Below are 16,486 nucleotides of genomic sequence, written 5' to 3' on the forward strand. Positions count from 1 at the left end.
TTCTATGCTTCCTCCTCCTCTTCTGCATTACAATATACTTCTTCAAATGGCAATTAATGGCTTTCGGATTTTTCACAGGAATACGAGGGCATGTTGAGGATGATGAGAAAGAAATGGGCTAAGATCTGCATGCCAACATATTCTCATTACCCTTAGTATAGCCAAAAACTCATTGAATGCAGTGCAGGCAAAGGACAGTAACAGCTCGCCACCTCTCCCCACGCCCATACCATCATCCTCTACTGCTTTATTTATTTATTTACTAGGGGGAGAGTGGCCACGCATGGCGCGGGCGTTTGGTGCTTATAGTTAAAAAGAATTTTTTATTAGACAAATAATAGTACATTTTAGAAAGAAATAGTCATCAAATATGACAAAATTACTAATAGTACATTCTAATTGCATCACACACTTGTACACTTTATTTTATCAATGCTTTTACAATTTTATTATTTTCAAAAAACTCCTACAGATGTCAGTTGAAAATCGCTCAAGAGGAGACATAAGTTGTTTCAGACAAAGGAATATTCTCGAACGGCTAGTAATAACAACATGTTAATTGCACAACGTGTTAATATGTCTTTGTGTTAAGTGTACAACAAAAGTCATTCTTCAATTAAATGTGTCTATAACATCATTTCAATAATTACACCAACACATAAACTTATATGAGTGTACTCGATGCAAAAATGGTTGCAAAATAATTCTATATTTCAGAAATATCCAGATGTCTCCATAAATCAAAACTTTAAATGTACCAAAATGATGGCATTTTGGTAAAAATATATCTAAACACATGTTGTCCTTATTTGTACCAAAAGTTTTTTAAAAAACTACACAACATTCCATATTCCCAAAAAACCCCTATTCATGCCGTTGAAATTCAAACCCCTTTGACCACAACTCATTCTTATATAATATAAGGATTTTTATATCTTCTTCTGGTTTCCGATTTCCTTTTAATTTCTTTTACTTGTTGATCAATGCTAAAGCTTACCGCGAGCCCCTTATTTTTCTTGCAGTTTACTTTTGTTATTCAAAGCCAGAACAACTAGTTTAGCTGATTAAATATTGTTGGATCCATCAATAATTATGCTAAATAACATTATCATATGTGAACGTTTAAAATGAACATATATGTTGTAAACAAATTATGATCAAAACAAAATATGGTAGACAGATTAGATGTGGTTAAAGCCATAAAATTGACCATATCTGGCAAAAAAAAAATTTTTTTTTTTTGGAGGATGCCATATCTGGAAAAACTTTAGTTCAAAGAGCAAAAAATCCACCTAAAATTGAAGTTTCGGTGTGCTCTGCGAGTGCAAGTAGCTCACTTGAGACACCAATCATTTCTACTAAAGTGACGGTGCATTTGGATTAAGAAATACTGGCCGCAAATATTTTAAGTGGGAATATTACCGAAAGCCAAAGGGATTGTTGACCGAAATAACACTTTGGTTTTGCATATATTTGCAGTAAATTCAATGGATAGGATCCTATAAATCAAGCTACTTCGCAATCTGAGATGAGGGTGGAATTGTGTGCTGTAATTATTCTCTCCGGGTCCTCCTCCTTTTTTGTTTTTTTTTTGGGGTGGGGGGGGGGGTGAAATTTAGGGGTTAATTGATCATTTGATTGCATAAGAAATAAGTTCTTTTTTTTTAACAAATTTACTCAATTCTTTGACCTTAACATATTTGGTGATTGAGACACTAAATTGGGTTTTACTTTGGTTCTAAACCTAGAGTTCTTCAAAATTGAGCCCCGGCATACATATATATGTTTTGTTTCACATACAGTTACCTCTAAAAATCCTTCAAGATTTTGGAAATGCCCTGTTTAGATTGCTATTTTTAGAATTTTTTTGTAGAAAAATGTACTATAGTAATTTGACGCATGTAATGTAAAAAAGCGGTTGAAAAATATGTTTACGGAAGAAAATCACAATCCAAACAAGAAATTTCACCGGAAAACTTTTTAGTTCGTGAACGCAGTCTTCATTCTAGTTGTGTCCCGAGCATACGGCTGCTTAACCCGGAAGGAGCTCCGTATGGAGAACCTTTTTACTTAAGAAGATACCCGGTGGATTTTAAATTTTAAGGACCAATGGAGCAATTAACTGAGTACTCTTCCCAAATGTGATTGTGATTGGTGAAACTGAAAAAGAAAAACAGAAAAGAAAGAAAATAGGATTGTGACAGACTCGGTAATTTTCAAAAAATACAGACAACTCTTATCATTTACTCCTTTTCCCATTCTCATGTCTAGACAACTCTTTACAAATTTACTCGATTCTTATTATTTACTAGTTTTCCTGTTTTCATGTCTAGACAACTCTAATTATTTACTCCTTTTCCCATTCCCATGTCCACCATTATTCCCTTACCCTTATATTTTAGATTTAGATGCATATCCACCCCTTCATTTGTAGATCTGCATCCCTAACCATAATTGAGAAAGTTGTAATATGTCTATGATTTAAAAAGAATTGAAATTTATCTCCACATTAACTCTAAATATCTCACGTGGTATATACATCTCTATTAAATAGGAAATCTTATTTGTAAACTTGTGCGAAGTAATAATCGAAAGTGTGAGCTTTCTTAAAAATTAAAAGGCTCTGTTGTGTAACGTGTACACTTGTTAAGATATATTTCAAATGTCTTATTTATAAAAATAAAAGATTAATTAGAAAAAGTAAATAGATGCAAGAGAGAGTAGTTAAAATTAAATAGGAAAAGTATATAAATGCCAAAAAGGAGTAATAATTATTAGTATGTGTATATATATATATATATATAATAAGTTAGATAAATTTTAAATATGTTAACAAGTGTTCGTTTGACTTTAGAAAAAATCAAAATTAAAAAGAAAATACAGCAATATTTCTTCGGCGCTTCCTTTGCCATCCTCCCTGAACTAAAAAGGTTAGGGAGGGTGGGGTGAGCGGATTCCCTAGTTCTCCCTTTTAGAGGCAGTCACTACTATGCAGTCACATTGTCCGACATTTGAGAAATTTAAAAATGAGATACGGTTTGAAGAGATTTTTTATTTAATAAGGTCTATTTAGTTCAGGTATTAAATTTTTTAAAAAGTAATATTAACTATGAAAAGTGCATAAATATAAAAAAGAGTAATAATTGTTAGTATATGTATTCATATAGAATATTAGCTGTGATTTAAGCACGTTAATAAATATTCATTTGATACCTATTAAAAAAACCCTTTTAATAAATGTCTATACAGTAAGTCTAGTACTTTGACAAAATACTTCTACCACTTTAAATTTTGCATTTTTTTTTTTTTTAAAAAGTTCGGGAAGAGGGAAAGTTTTCTCATTCCATCATATTTTACATTGCATTTGTACTTTAATACCTTAATCCAAGTTTGGAAACTAATACACTTCCTTTCCAGTGTTTTTAAACAAACCACAATAAAACTTCTCTTTTTGGAACCCTTCTGTTTGTAACTCAAGTCTTTCTTCTTCATACTCTTGCGCGCTTAAGAAGCTTATCTCTTTCTCTCTTCTAGTAATATTTTTTTTTTTTGGGGGTTCAAATGGCTGGAGTTAATTGGATGTAAAAAACTTAACCTTTTTATGCATCAAAAACAAAAACAATCAAAATTATTTTCCGCGACTTGAGTCGTCATTGTATAGTTTTGCCAAATGGCGTAGAAGTTCTCAAACATTCCTCCTTTGACCTTTGAATGGTACGTTCCTGCATTTAATTTGGATGAAATGAAATCAGATGAAGATGTGAATTGAAAATTTCGACAAAGGATTTGCCATTGCTATTTGTGTCCCTAGGACTTTGATAGGGAATTTGTTAATCCTTCCTTCAAGCTGTCTTTATATGAAGCTCCAAATTTCTTCAAAAACTCTAACGGAGATAATGGGACTAGTTCTTGAATCTTAATAACAAGTTTTTCATGTTTGGAGGACACAACAAATTTGTCTTTCGCTACGTACGATTTTTTTTTTTAGAGCTTTTTATATTTACAGCAATGGATATTACCATGTCTTAATGACTGCATAATTAATTAATGCAGTAGGTCTACGTTTATCTTCCATGCATGCCCATCCTGTAAACTATCGATCGTATCGAATTTAGAATATTCTTCAAGGATATGATGATGATCTGTTAAACCTAGTAAGATTTTATATAAGTAACAATTAATAAACATTTTTTCTGGACAAGACAGAACTACGTGTAACATTAGCTTAATTTTCTGTGCAATAGAGTCTGAACTGTGACGGTCGAAGTAATTAATCGGTTGTATGCAGATCCTGCACAAAGAACTGATTGAACGTATTGATAACAGCAGAAATATATGTATATGAAATATCCAGGGGATTGAGATTTGAGAACATACCCTTTTGCAGGGTGAGAGAGTGTTGTTTGAGCAATGAATCGAACAACCAACCTGAATGAAACATACCTACATAAAACAAGAAGGCAAAAAACATGAACTTTTTGTCTCTATTAGGTGAAACATGATATTATCGATCGGATTGACCAGTAAGAGAAGGAAAAACATAAATTTTCTGCGATCACAAAAATGGCTACGTATGCAGTCTAGGAGTCACAGCTGCAAATTGTTTAGAGCTGGAGACGCCGATGGGGACATGGTGTAAAATTATCATGTTCGCTGTCACTGTCAGGAATAGAGAATCGGGCCAAATGCAGGTAGTTTTCAGACTGGTGCTTCAAAATCTGAGGGGCCATGGGATTTTAGCTACATGACACTTTGATCAATGTCAAAAAGGTCCCATTTTTTTCACTCTGTGATCTTGTGATCTTGTGATCTCTCTCTCTCTCTCTCTCTCTCTCGCTAGCTAAATAACGGTTGCGGCCAATTGATGGGCAACGATAGGGCGCAGCGGAGAAGAAAAGATGCACATTACATGAGCTAGTGCAGGCCTGCTTCATGAGTAGCACGCTGCTCGAGTTCTGCTTGAGTAAAAATGCTCGAGCTCAAACTCGATCAAATTGATTTCAATTGGATTTAGTCAAACTTAATCAAACTCATTCAAGTCTTTAAGCTCAACTTTTAGGTAAATTTATAATACATAATTAAATATTGTTATATAAATACATTACTCGATAAGGTTCAACGAGTATTTGAATTTTAATTTTTTTCTACTCGAATTCGGCTCGATTACGTTACTAACTAGCTTGAACTCGGGTAAAACTCGATCAACGCTAAATTTGAGTTAAATTTTTGACTGAGTTATTTGCAAATCTGAGTTGAATAGCTTAGTTAATTTACAACCCTAGGTTAGCTAGTGACCGTGGTGGTGCGTGGTTTTCCTTTATAAAGAGCATGCACGGATTCCTAACGATGATGTTCATACTGTGCATGAACATTTCTCCAAATATATCGGGCATTGTTACATATGCACGTGGATGTGATCGATACTTCCTCCGGTTATATGGTAGTATTTAGCACTTTATGTACATAAAAATGAATTAGGCTTTATGGTAGCAACTATATGAGAGTTGGCCCTTGTATATTAATTTGATTATAATAATTTGATGTAAGTCCAAAAGTCAAAATCTATCAACTCATATTGGCTCAATGAATAATTTCTTCCGAAAAAACTCTATTTCAAGTTTGCTGTCAATGCTATTATCAATTACTGATCGAGTACCTTTGTTTAAATTCCCGCTATTATCAATTATTGATCGAGTATTTGTGAAGAAATATTACTTACCAAATCTACGGGAAACTCTTCCTCTCCGGGCTCTCCCAACCCTCCCCCTCAATCAAGAAAAGTGGGAAAATGATTTTAATTTCGAATAATCGTCTTGGTATTAAGCTCCAATTGGAGCTCTAAGAAGAGTTCTCACAGCCTTATATACCACTGAGATCGAAGCTCACATGCACAAACAAAAACCTTTAGATGAATCGATCTAACACTATAGTAACCTCAGAAGTAAAAATAAATTTAAATTCAAATGATTTAGTGCATGATCAACCCCTATCATGGCCAACTAGCTAGTCAACGCACCTCTATTGTCAACATATCTTGCCCTTTGACGTCAAAGGCAAAGGTACGGTTGTTGATTTCAAAAGAACATATAGATCCCAAATATGACCGACTTGAAAATCGAAAATCCATTGGTTCCTTAAAAATTAAGTCTACCATTATCAAAACGTCTATCTATACATGCCCGATGAAGAGTCTAGCTTTCAAGCTGTAACAGTCGCTGGTCCAGGCACAAATGCATGGAGATGGGATGGCCAAAACTTCAAAGCAGGACCAATCCTAATACTAATGTACCCGGGCCTCTTGGTGGAGGATCTTGTCGTTTCGAGTAAGGCTATCAATAATTATGGCTATATATATGATGCGTCTTCCGAAAAAATTCTTTGCCACTGGGTAAAAATGGATCCTTACATATGTACCTTGTGTGTGGTATCAAGGACCTCAACCTTGTCACTTGTGGTTGCTCCGTACGTATGGACACTGATAGAATAGATGTAGACATTAAAACGGCAACATATAACAGCATAAGGATTTTTCTTTTAACTTATTGAATTTTGTGTCCAAAACTGAATTCCAACTATGGAACTTTAAAATTAATTTCCCACCATCGACTGTTCTCTACAATCAAAACTGTGATGGCGGAGAACCCAGATCTCATTCAGGTCTGGTTGTCATACGATTGATTCTTATCATTAGGACTTTGTGATTCATTCATCAACTGTCCTGACAATCAAAACTCCGATGATAGAGAACCTGGATACCATTTAAATATGGTTGTCATACATTTGATTCTTGTCATTAGGAATTCTTGACCCATATAGTTTTAGTTATCGGTCCAATTTGGTTAAGAGAAGGCTACATTATCGTATACAAAAGATTGTGCTTTTACCATATTCTTGCCGTGGAAAAGAAGTAAAAGATTGTAGCCATTGATCACTAAAAAAAAAAAATATATTGGATTAACTTTTGATATACTAACAGTGCATGATTTTTTTTACACTAATAGTTTTGCATGTATGCCATATGTATATCATTTGAATTTTAGACGCGAATTAATATTATGGGGCATGATCTAAACTAACTAGTGTAAAAGAAGCTATATACTGCGGCAGTGTGTAAAAAAGTTATCTAAAAATATTTGTACTATAATTTATTCAAACAAAAAAAAAAGGAGAGTATTATTTGCATGGTTAAATTTAAGATCCATGTAAATGAAACTTTCTACACAGGTAATGCTGCAAGGAATCCACAGGTACAGTGTGCGTTTTTTCTTCCTCAGAAAGATCTATAATTCTTATCTTCGTAAAAATTAGAGTTTGAAATAATACCTATCCATGGTCAACTGTACAATATTTATGGGCATATGTTGCTTGGGATCAATAAATTTAAAGAAGAGGAGCATTATTCGTTTGTATTTACTTTTACATTCTCTGTGATAAGTCATTTTCATGTAGCAACGGTAATTTAGTTCGAAGTACAGAAGGAAAACGCAGGCCTGCGGATTGTGGGGGACAACACTGTTCTTTCTCTTTCAATCCTCCTAGAGTATGTTTGTATCTTCCAGAGCACAAATCAATTACCCTCTGAAAATGAAGCTAAAAGTGACCACCTTGGCTCCGCTTCTGGCAGTCCGAATCATTACCACCAGGGTCCCTGCTATCTTGAAGAAGAAACTCAGAGGATGACTTCTTTACCTTTATATTTTCCTGTAAATCTTTTCTTTTTTTCCGTCACTATTTTTTTTTTTTTTTTTGCCAGCAAAAATACATTACATAACCTACTCTATCCTAATCTAAGGGGAGGAGGAGCCTAAGGAGGCTTGTGTTAGGGGCTAGTGAGTATGCAGACTCAACTAGATCAAGAAAGCAATATGGCACTACCCTTAAATTTTTTTTTTGTTGCAGGTGAGAGCTCAGCCCAAGTCCCTCCCCGGTTATTCCGTCACTTTTTGAATTCTCATGTTTCAGTCCTTCTACCAGAAAAGCTCAAAAACGAACTCCTGACAGTACTCTCTAGGCAAACATTATATTATCAAGTGTTTTTCCATGCAATATTATCAAGCGTTAACATTTTAACTAATTAGATAACTGCCATTTCTTTCATTCAACTAAAGTACTACTATTAGAAGATCATAATTTCAATTTTGTAAATTAATTTTTTTTTTGTAAAGATTATGCGTACAATAATGCCCATTTTACAGAGACATTATTATTTTTATTTTTATTTTTTATCGAAAGACAACTCTAAACGTTTACGAGAGAGACGAGGAAAAATAGAGAACTTGAAAGTCGAATTAAAAATCTTACCGTCGACGGACTCATCAATGGCCATGAATTGTTAATCAAAGCACTGGCTTTGGACGCGAGACAATTCGTGAAGGGCGGTCGGGCCACCGGATGTTGTATCTTATGCCTATTTTGGGGGCGCATAGGGAAGGAGTTAAGCTGGGCTGGATCTAAAAACACGCAGATAAAGGAAAGAAATCAGAGTGAACTCTGGCCCAAGTAAGGATGACATGGACTTTCAGCTGAAAATCTACGTGAATGGACCATGGCCGATGAAGTTCTAAAAATATGAAGTTGCGGTTAAGTAACGAATTTATAGGCCATAGTCCATCAAGTTAGCCGAGTTTATCAGATGATTATATATATATATATATATATATATATGTTAATGCAAGTAGTTGTTGGTTAATTTGTTACAAAAAAGTTATTGCGTGGAGTTCCTCCAACTTCTTCTAACAATAGTTTCTTGGCTTGACAGGCTTCACCTGGTTTTGCCTCTTCTGGAAATGTTTTATGAAAATAATAATTAATGTAGTGTACAAAATGAAAAAAAAAAAAGCGAAAAATCACACGTTAAAATAAGTTTTTTTTTTCTTAAAAAAAATTCAATATGTAACTAGTAAATTGAAATACGTAAGTATATGGTAAGGTGCAGTAATGCTTCATTTTCCTTGAGAACATGACATGCAATATTTTCAACAACTGTATTGCTTTTTTACTCACAAAAACAAAATTCAAGTAACCATATGGGCATTCTAAGAGCCCCAAATAAAATGAAAAAGAAAAAAAAAATTTAATCTGCCGATTTTCGGCTGATACCTTTGGTGAAAGGACCGGAGAGAAAGGTCCATTTGTGGGTCAGATACACGCCAACTTGCCAAGGCTGAGATAGTCCCGTAAGGTCACAAAATACTACCAGGAAGAAACTCAGGACCGGACGATTGACGCCGACCACATTTGGATAAGGCATCACGTACCCCATCAAATCAAAGATTCAAAGGCCTTTCTAATCTGCTTTATTGCTTTTAATCTGCCTAATTACGGTTTTCTGTCACTCTTTTGACAGTAAAATTAAGTGCACAATTTTTTTTTAAAAAAAAAATTATAATAAGCACAAACAACTTGTTTTAAGCTAACAGGTCAAATCATCAAACGTTAATATATTTGTGAAGGATAAGGTGCATCGTTTGGGATGACCTGGATCGATAAAGCTTTAGCGTCCCTTTTCTTTTCCTGGAATTTGGATCATTGCATAACAATTAACAACATGTATGTATACACAGGAGACTCGACAGAAAGATGTCCCATAAATGCCGGTGGTGGGGCGGTTTAATTTGTTGTGAGGCGGCTGCAACTTGTTGGGCTGGCACGAACACGAAGAAGAAGAAAGAAGAAGAAAGCTGATGAGCTCGATTTATGATCTGTGTGGTTCATTCATTTCAGGCGATACATGCATTGCATGCACAAAGAAAGAAAGTGAAAATCGTCGCTTGGCTCATGACTGCCACACAATCCCATTCATCCGAAGCTTTCGGTTTTCAACATCAAAAGTGATCAGAACAAAGACCTTTTGTAATTTTGACTGAAATACTCCTGACCACTGCCAGTTTGCTTCCTCTAATTCCCGTGATGATACTCGTTTTATGTCTGCATCAGGCGCAGCAGAGATTGTTGAAAATAAAAATATAAAAATTTTTATGGAGTCCAACAAGTTTGGCACGTAGTGTGATTGCACTTTTCTTTATGATAGTATGTGGTTTGCCTTTTTCTCCAGTTTCTAATACTTCTTGAGACATGTACGCTTCTTCATTAAATTAAACTGGGTGGTTATGAAAAATGCATCTGGATCCATGTATTTCTGAGAATCTCCAATTTTGAGCTGGCCGCCGCCTCGATAGTAAGTTCAGACCAAGGCTAGGCTAAGGTCAATTAAGTACTATGTTGATCTAAGCTTAACTTCGACAGGTTGCAGGAACTAATGGGCTTCCTATTAGTAAAAAGTCCAGCCAATTCCAGAGCCCTAAAACCCCGGCCTTTGGTAAATGGCACTCACACTACAAACTGGCCAGTCTCCCTAAAGAACCAGTGAAGCCTTTCTTCGCAGCGGTGAGCAGACCATTTGAAGCACCAAAAACCAGACCATTTTCTAAACAAAATGATTTTAACCATTGTAATATCGATCGGTCCGTTTGGTAAGCGAGTCTATTAGGTGTTTATCTAAAATTTTACTGTAACTTACTGTAAAAAAAAATTTTTGAAGTGTGTAAATTTTTACTGTAACTTGCTTGCCGAACAAGGCCGATCAATTTCGAATGCACGGTTGTTCCCCATAAAAATGAAGACTATACGATGCCTTTGCAAGTTTCAATGCTACGCATGACACAGGGTGTCAGTGAGTAGAAAGAACGAGAGACACACAGAAAAGAAAAGTCGTACGCAGGGTGTAATGAATACGGTGGTTCAGCTTCAACTTACGGTCGTTCTGTTGGCTCTATCCCCACAGCTCAACAAGGGCACGGCGCGCTTAATTGGTCCCAATTCTACCAAAAAGAATTGCGGGCATGTTGGGATTTGTTAAGATAATTGACCAAACTTCTCTTCTTTGAAAAAATCGACATTATGGTTGAGAAGTTAGGTAGTTAGAGGACTCCAACAAAAAAAATGCAGTAAATTTGATCCAAACTTTGCCCACAAACCAAAAATAAAAGAAAAGAACTCCCAAGTTCTGGTGTGTGTGTGAACTTGTTGAAGAAATGCTACTATATATATATGTTGCTATTGTTGGTGGTGGTTGAGGAAATGGATGGATGGATGATAATGCATCGGTTTCGACTTTCAATTCCAAGTAGGCATATATAACGAATCAGTCCGTTAGTGTTGCTACAATATCCTATCATACTGTCAAATTAATTTTCAACATCAAGACGAAGAAACTTAATGAATTGGTGGTTAATGTCACTACTACTGACGCAGTACATATGCATTAGGTAGACCTAATGCAAGTGTAGTTACTGGTTTAGGTCCAATGATTATGTCATTGATTGTACTAGGGGTGATCGTGATTAACGAACGGAAGCTCAAATCTAATTTGATAAAATCCTAATCGCTCGAAAATGAAGGAACCCTTTTGTGAGATGTTCATTCAAAGTTGAGGTTGAAAACTGTTGAAGATAAGAGAAGGCAGTGAGATCTCGACCAGAAGAATAACTGCTGGAAAGGGACTCCGGGCTGCCTTCCCTATTGTCATCGTCAGTTTCCAAATCAAGATCCAAATCATCACCAATTGAATTATTTTGGTGGATAAGTTCTTCTACCCTCACGTTATATTCTTCTTCATCCCCGGGAGGGAATGACCAATATATATATATTTATATATTTATTTTTAATTGTTGTGGAGATTCAGCACGCGCAAGGCCAAACATTGGGGTTATTATTTTACGTAGTTGTTTGTTTTAAGGTGGGGGTTGCTTGTGAATATGAGATTCTTCAACTTTGTTTTCGAAGCTGATTGTGACATACGGATATGGATGCTGAAAATGAATATGACATTTGCATCTTTCAAGCCACGAAATTTGAAAATAATGACCATATTTATATTCCCATTCATCAAAAAAAAAAAAAAAAGAAAGTGCTGATCTTGGACTAAAAGAGTCACTGGGCTGAAATTAATTTTCTATGTGAAATACAAATGATGAGGTTGGACTCCAAGAGCGAAAATTGGCTTCTTTTTTTTGCTTTCTTTCTTGCTTAGAGTTAGAGGAACGAACTTTTGTATTATCAAAGGAAATCATATCCAATATATATAATCTTGACGCAAGAGATGATGAGATAACTTTGGAGACGAGACCAGCCCTCGCAATATATATAAAGCAAAATATATAATAGTTACAATCAGTCAAAGGATTGAGTCAGTTCTTGCGATTTTAACGAATTCAAGATGCAAAAATAATAGATGATCACTTCATCAATTATCACCAACAACGACTGCTTAATTCTCCTCGTTTGTTTTTAAAATTTTGCAACAGAAGAAATTTTTTTTTTTTTTTGGATAAAATAAAAGTCAATTAATATTAGTTGAAAATCATCATGGATTGTGCGCATTCTGGAGGACCCATAACAAACATGATGGATTGCGTATCAGCGCATGAAAAAATTTTATGTGATTGAAATGAATAATACAATACTTTCCAAGAGAAAAGAAATCTGATGACTGATGAGGAGCCACCACCAACCACTACAGTCAAGCATGGATGTGAAATCCAATTTAATACTTATATTCAACAATAATGACAATCACACTGCAAAACGATAGGGCCAAGAACGAATCGGCCATCGTTCTCACCCTGGGAAATTAATGTTTTGATTGGCAAATTAACTATATTTCTTGAAAATATATATGCAAGTAATTCATCCAATTTATTTAGATTATATCCCAAGTTTATAATTTACGTTGTGTCAACTGTCAAAAAAAAAAAAGAGAGCTAAAATTCAAGGTAAGATATAGTACATAAAACCCAAGAGCAATATTAGAGGCGGAGCAGAATTTATACGTTGGCGATGATCCACTCATACAACCAAGTGGTTGTATTTTTGCGTAAAAGAAGAAAGAACTTTTACATAATCTGTGACTCGGTAGGATGTGAATATATTCATTTGGTCTGGGCAAAATACGGCTGCTTGCTTGCTTGTTTGCTTAGTGCTAATCCAGTCTGAAGTTGGACAAGTGAGGATATGCATAACGAAAACGAGTAGGAGTCAGATGGTCAGAATGTGGCAACCTAATCTGCACAACAAAAACGTTCTGATTTTCTTTTTCTTTTTTTTAAAAAAAAAAAGAAGAAGAAGAAGAAGAAGAAGAAATCAAAAACTGGCCAATATGCATGCATCTGTGGATTAGTAGTAGAGTTTAGCACAACAATGAACGTTGCATGAAAGGAATCACAGATTGTCTCTGCTTTGTTGATAGAAACAATTAATAATGAAGTGAAAGGGAACAACGCAGGTCCGGCCCCGCTAAATAGAAGGACCGCCCCCGACGTGGCATCTTCATCTTGGTTTTTAGACTCTTCCGTAACTTGAAGAGTCGTCCACTTCCTGTGGTAAATTTCAACGAGAAATAGGTGATAGGCAAGGATCAGAAACTTTGTCCAAGAACCTATATATATATATATATATATATATATATATAATTCCAAGTTGATTGAAGAGTGAAGGGATCTTGAATATATTTTTTTTTTATAAAAGTGAACGACAACCGTCAATTCAGAATACGCATTAAGTAAATTTCGTTCCGTGCAATAACTCGTCAATCATACGAAGAGGTCAGATGTACGAAATAAATCTTGTGCGACGAGCGAATGTTTCAAAAGAGGCTCGAATCCAATGTGAACTTATATCGATTTGTTAAGAGAACTTTGGTCTATATGACGGCTCCGATCACGGATTAGGACCACCTTGTTATTTTTTTAAAAATTTTGATTAACTCAAGGATTAGGACGCCTTTGGAGAGCTAGAAGATGACCACTGTATTATAATTGAGTATAGACGGCCATTAGTGAATTGGCCAGTCCCATCGTAAACATATTATCGACCATCCTAGACTCCTATAGGCTAGTAGTATGTATACATCCTCCGATTGCCAGCATATTATTTTGGAATATTTTACAAGAGAAACGAAAAAACTTCCCTCCTGCCTTTTTTTCCTCAGAGCAAGATGGTAAAAACATATTGAGTAGGTATCCTCCGAAAAGAAACTTGACTTTGTCATCTATAGATGAATAAATTTGGCGTGAGCATAAAAACAAGAAGATAGTAGTGACAGTAGAGAAAAGTCTGCGCACACATACAATATGGCAATACAATACAATATTATTAATAGAACTATGGAATTGAGTGTAGAAAAAGTTTTGAACTACTATTATATATAGGCCACATAGGGAGAGAATATTAAACGGGGGCGGGTAGTCACTCAAGCTATATGTGAAGGATGGAATTATTAAACTAGCAAAAAGCAGAAGGTACGCAGTTAATTATTCAACTTTAGACGTGTGTTCTTTTTTTTTTTTTTTTTTGTCGACACAGGACCACGACTAATTCTCTGCAGCCCGGATCCGGCGCCCCAATCCGGTCCAAACATGTTAAGTGCGCGGAGGAATCCAACGTAACGGAAACTCGAACTTGTGATCTCAAGAATCATTGGTGAGAGGCGCTGTCGCTGGACCATTCCGGCGGGACAACTTTAGACGTGTGTTCAAGACTAAAGATTTTGTTGCAAAATCGTACGTAATACTTTTACTTTTGATTGTTGTCTTGTCAATTAGAAGGAAGCTAGAATTTCCATTCATCCACCTTTTAAATCCTTTTCTTTTTTTTTTTTTGTCTAAGCATCTATTACGACGACTTTTCTAGTGAAACTAGAAGGATATATAGCATATACTTTACTTGAGCAAGCAATTGGGCGTGAAATGGACTGCCAATTTTGACTTGCTTGGAATTACCGTACAGTCACCGGCTTCAAAACTTCTGGTAGCTTTTCGTGTACATGAACATTTATTGTTCCTAATAATATGATGAATACATCAATTGTCATCACGCTACTATTCCTAGCATAAATTTGTGGAAACATTTATTATTATTGTATCACAAAGTCCAATTCCTACAATTTTTTGGCGCATAGGTTAGTGAGATTGAGTTGGACGCTTTGACTATTCATGTTACTAAATAAACGCTATCTCTGTTTCTTTCCATGAGCTGTTTTGCAATATTTCGGGGCTTTAAATAAAGTAAGGATTTTTTTTTCCCTTTTTCTGGGCAAAAAATTTGGTCTTGTATTTGTTTACTGTATACTCTGGTAACAATTAATTATGGAAAGTGATGATCGAAAAGCTCACAAGAATAATCTAAAGCGACACTCTTTCTTTGCTAGATTTTGAATTTTTTTTAAAAAAAAAATTAGGCCTTGTTTGGATTGCATTTTCTTGGATTTTTTGTAAAAAAATTATTGTAGCGATTCGATGTATGTGAAAAAAAAAAGTAATAGAAAAATGTGATCACGGAAAATGACGCAAGTTTTCGACGGAAAATGGTTGTCCAAACACAGGGTGAGAAAGCAATGGGATGTATAAGAAAAAACGTTATTGATAGAATCTATAAATCGGTTGAAATGATGTAACAAAATCAAGCATGAATTTTCTCTCTAATGGTGCGTCATTTGGTAACATAACAAAGGGTGTTAAGAGGAAGAATTCTGGTTGTTGAGGTGGAATGCACCTCAAAACGTGCGGCATATTTTAGGGAACTGGAGTGCAATTTGATGTAGCAATTCAAAACCAAGAAAGATAGCCAAAACCAACACAGCAAAAGCTGTTGTAGAATGCGTAGCTGATCATAGAAGCACTTGCAATTCTGGCAATTCATCATCAAATGTAACCACCAAAAAGCACTTGGATTCATTTATGGTCCATTTGCTTCAAATTTTTTGCTTGGATTTTGGTTTGGCCGTCACCTGGCTACACTGAAAGAGGAGGCGTTGGGTTGGGTAGTGTGTGCAACAGAAATTGGAGCCGTAGCAGACACGAATTTGAAACAAAAGTGCAAAAAGAGGAGCCAACTCCAAACCCTTTACTTAACCTCTTTGCTCTCTGTCTCCTCCTTTTGTCTTTTTTTTTTAAAAAAAAAAAAATCTCTTTTACGCTTTGTTTTCAAAGAAACCGAACCAAAAAGTCCAAAACTACAGTGCTGTGGTGTGTCTTCTTGGTTGACTTTTTCTTTCGAGCCAAGTCTCGTTCCATAATTCATCAACCACAACAAGTAACAAACCAACACATGTCTTCCAAGTTTTGAACACAGTCCCGAAAGGAAAAAGAAAAAAGAATGAGAATTTGGTAATTTTGGAATCTTTAATGCTATACCTCAATTAAAAGAAAGAAGAAGCTAAAATAAAACTGTCGAATTTTTTGTCAGTAGTAGTTAATTTGGGCTTCAGATGGGTAAAATTTCAAGATGATCAGGAGATGAATTACTGATCAGCCCAATATTTATTCTTTTTCCTTTTTTTTTTGGTTGGTCAAATAGGGTGATCAAATACTACTGATTAATCCAATAGGGCGATCAAGTATAATGTGCAGAAGTAGAGAAACTCAACATTGAAAGCTGATTCGGATTTGATGACTTTTATGCACGAGGGAGGGATCGGAATGGAATGCTG

This window comes from Coffea eugenioides, chromosome 6 (genome assembly GCF_003713205.1).
Source record: "Coffea eugenioides isolate CCC68of chromosome 6, Ceug_1.0, whole genome shotgun sequence".
NCBI lineage: Eukaryota > Viridiplantae > Streptophyta > Magnoliopsida > Gentianales > Rubiaceae > Coffea > Coffea eugenioides.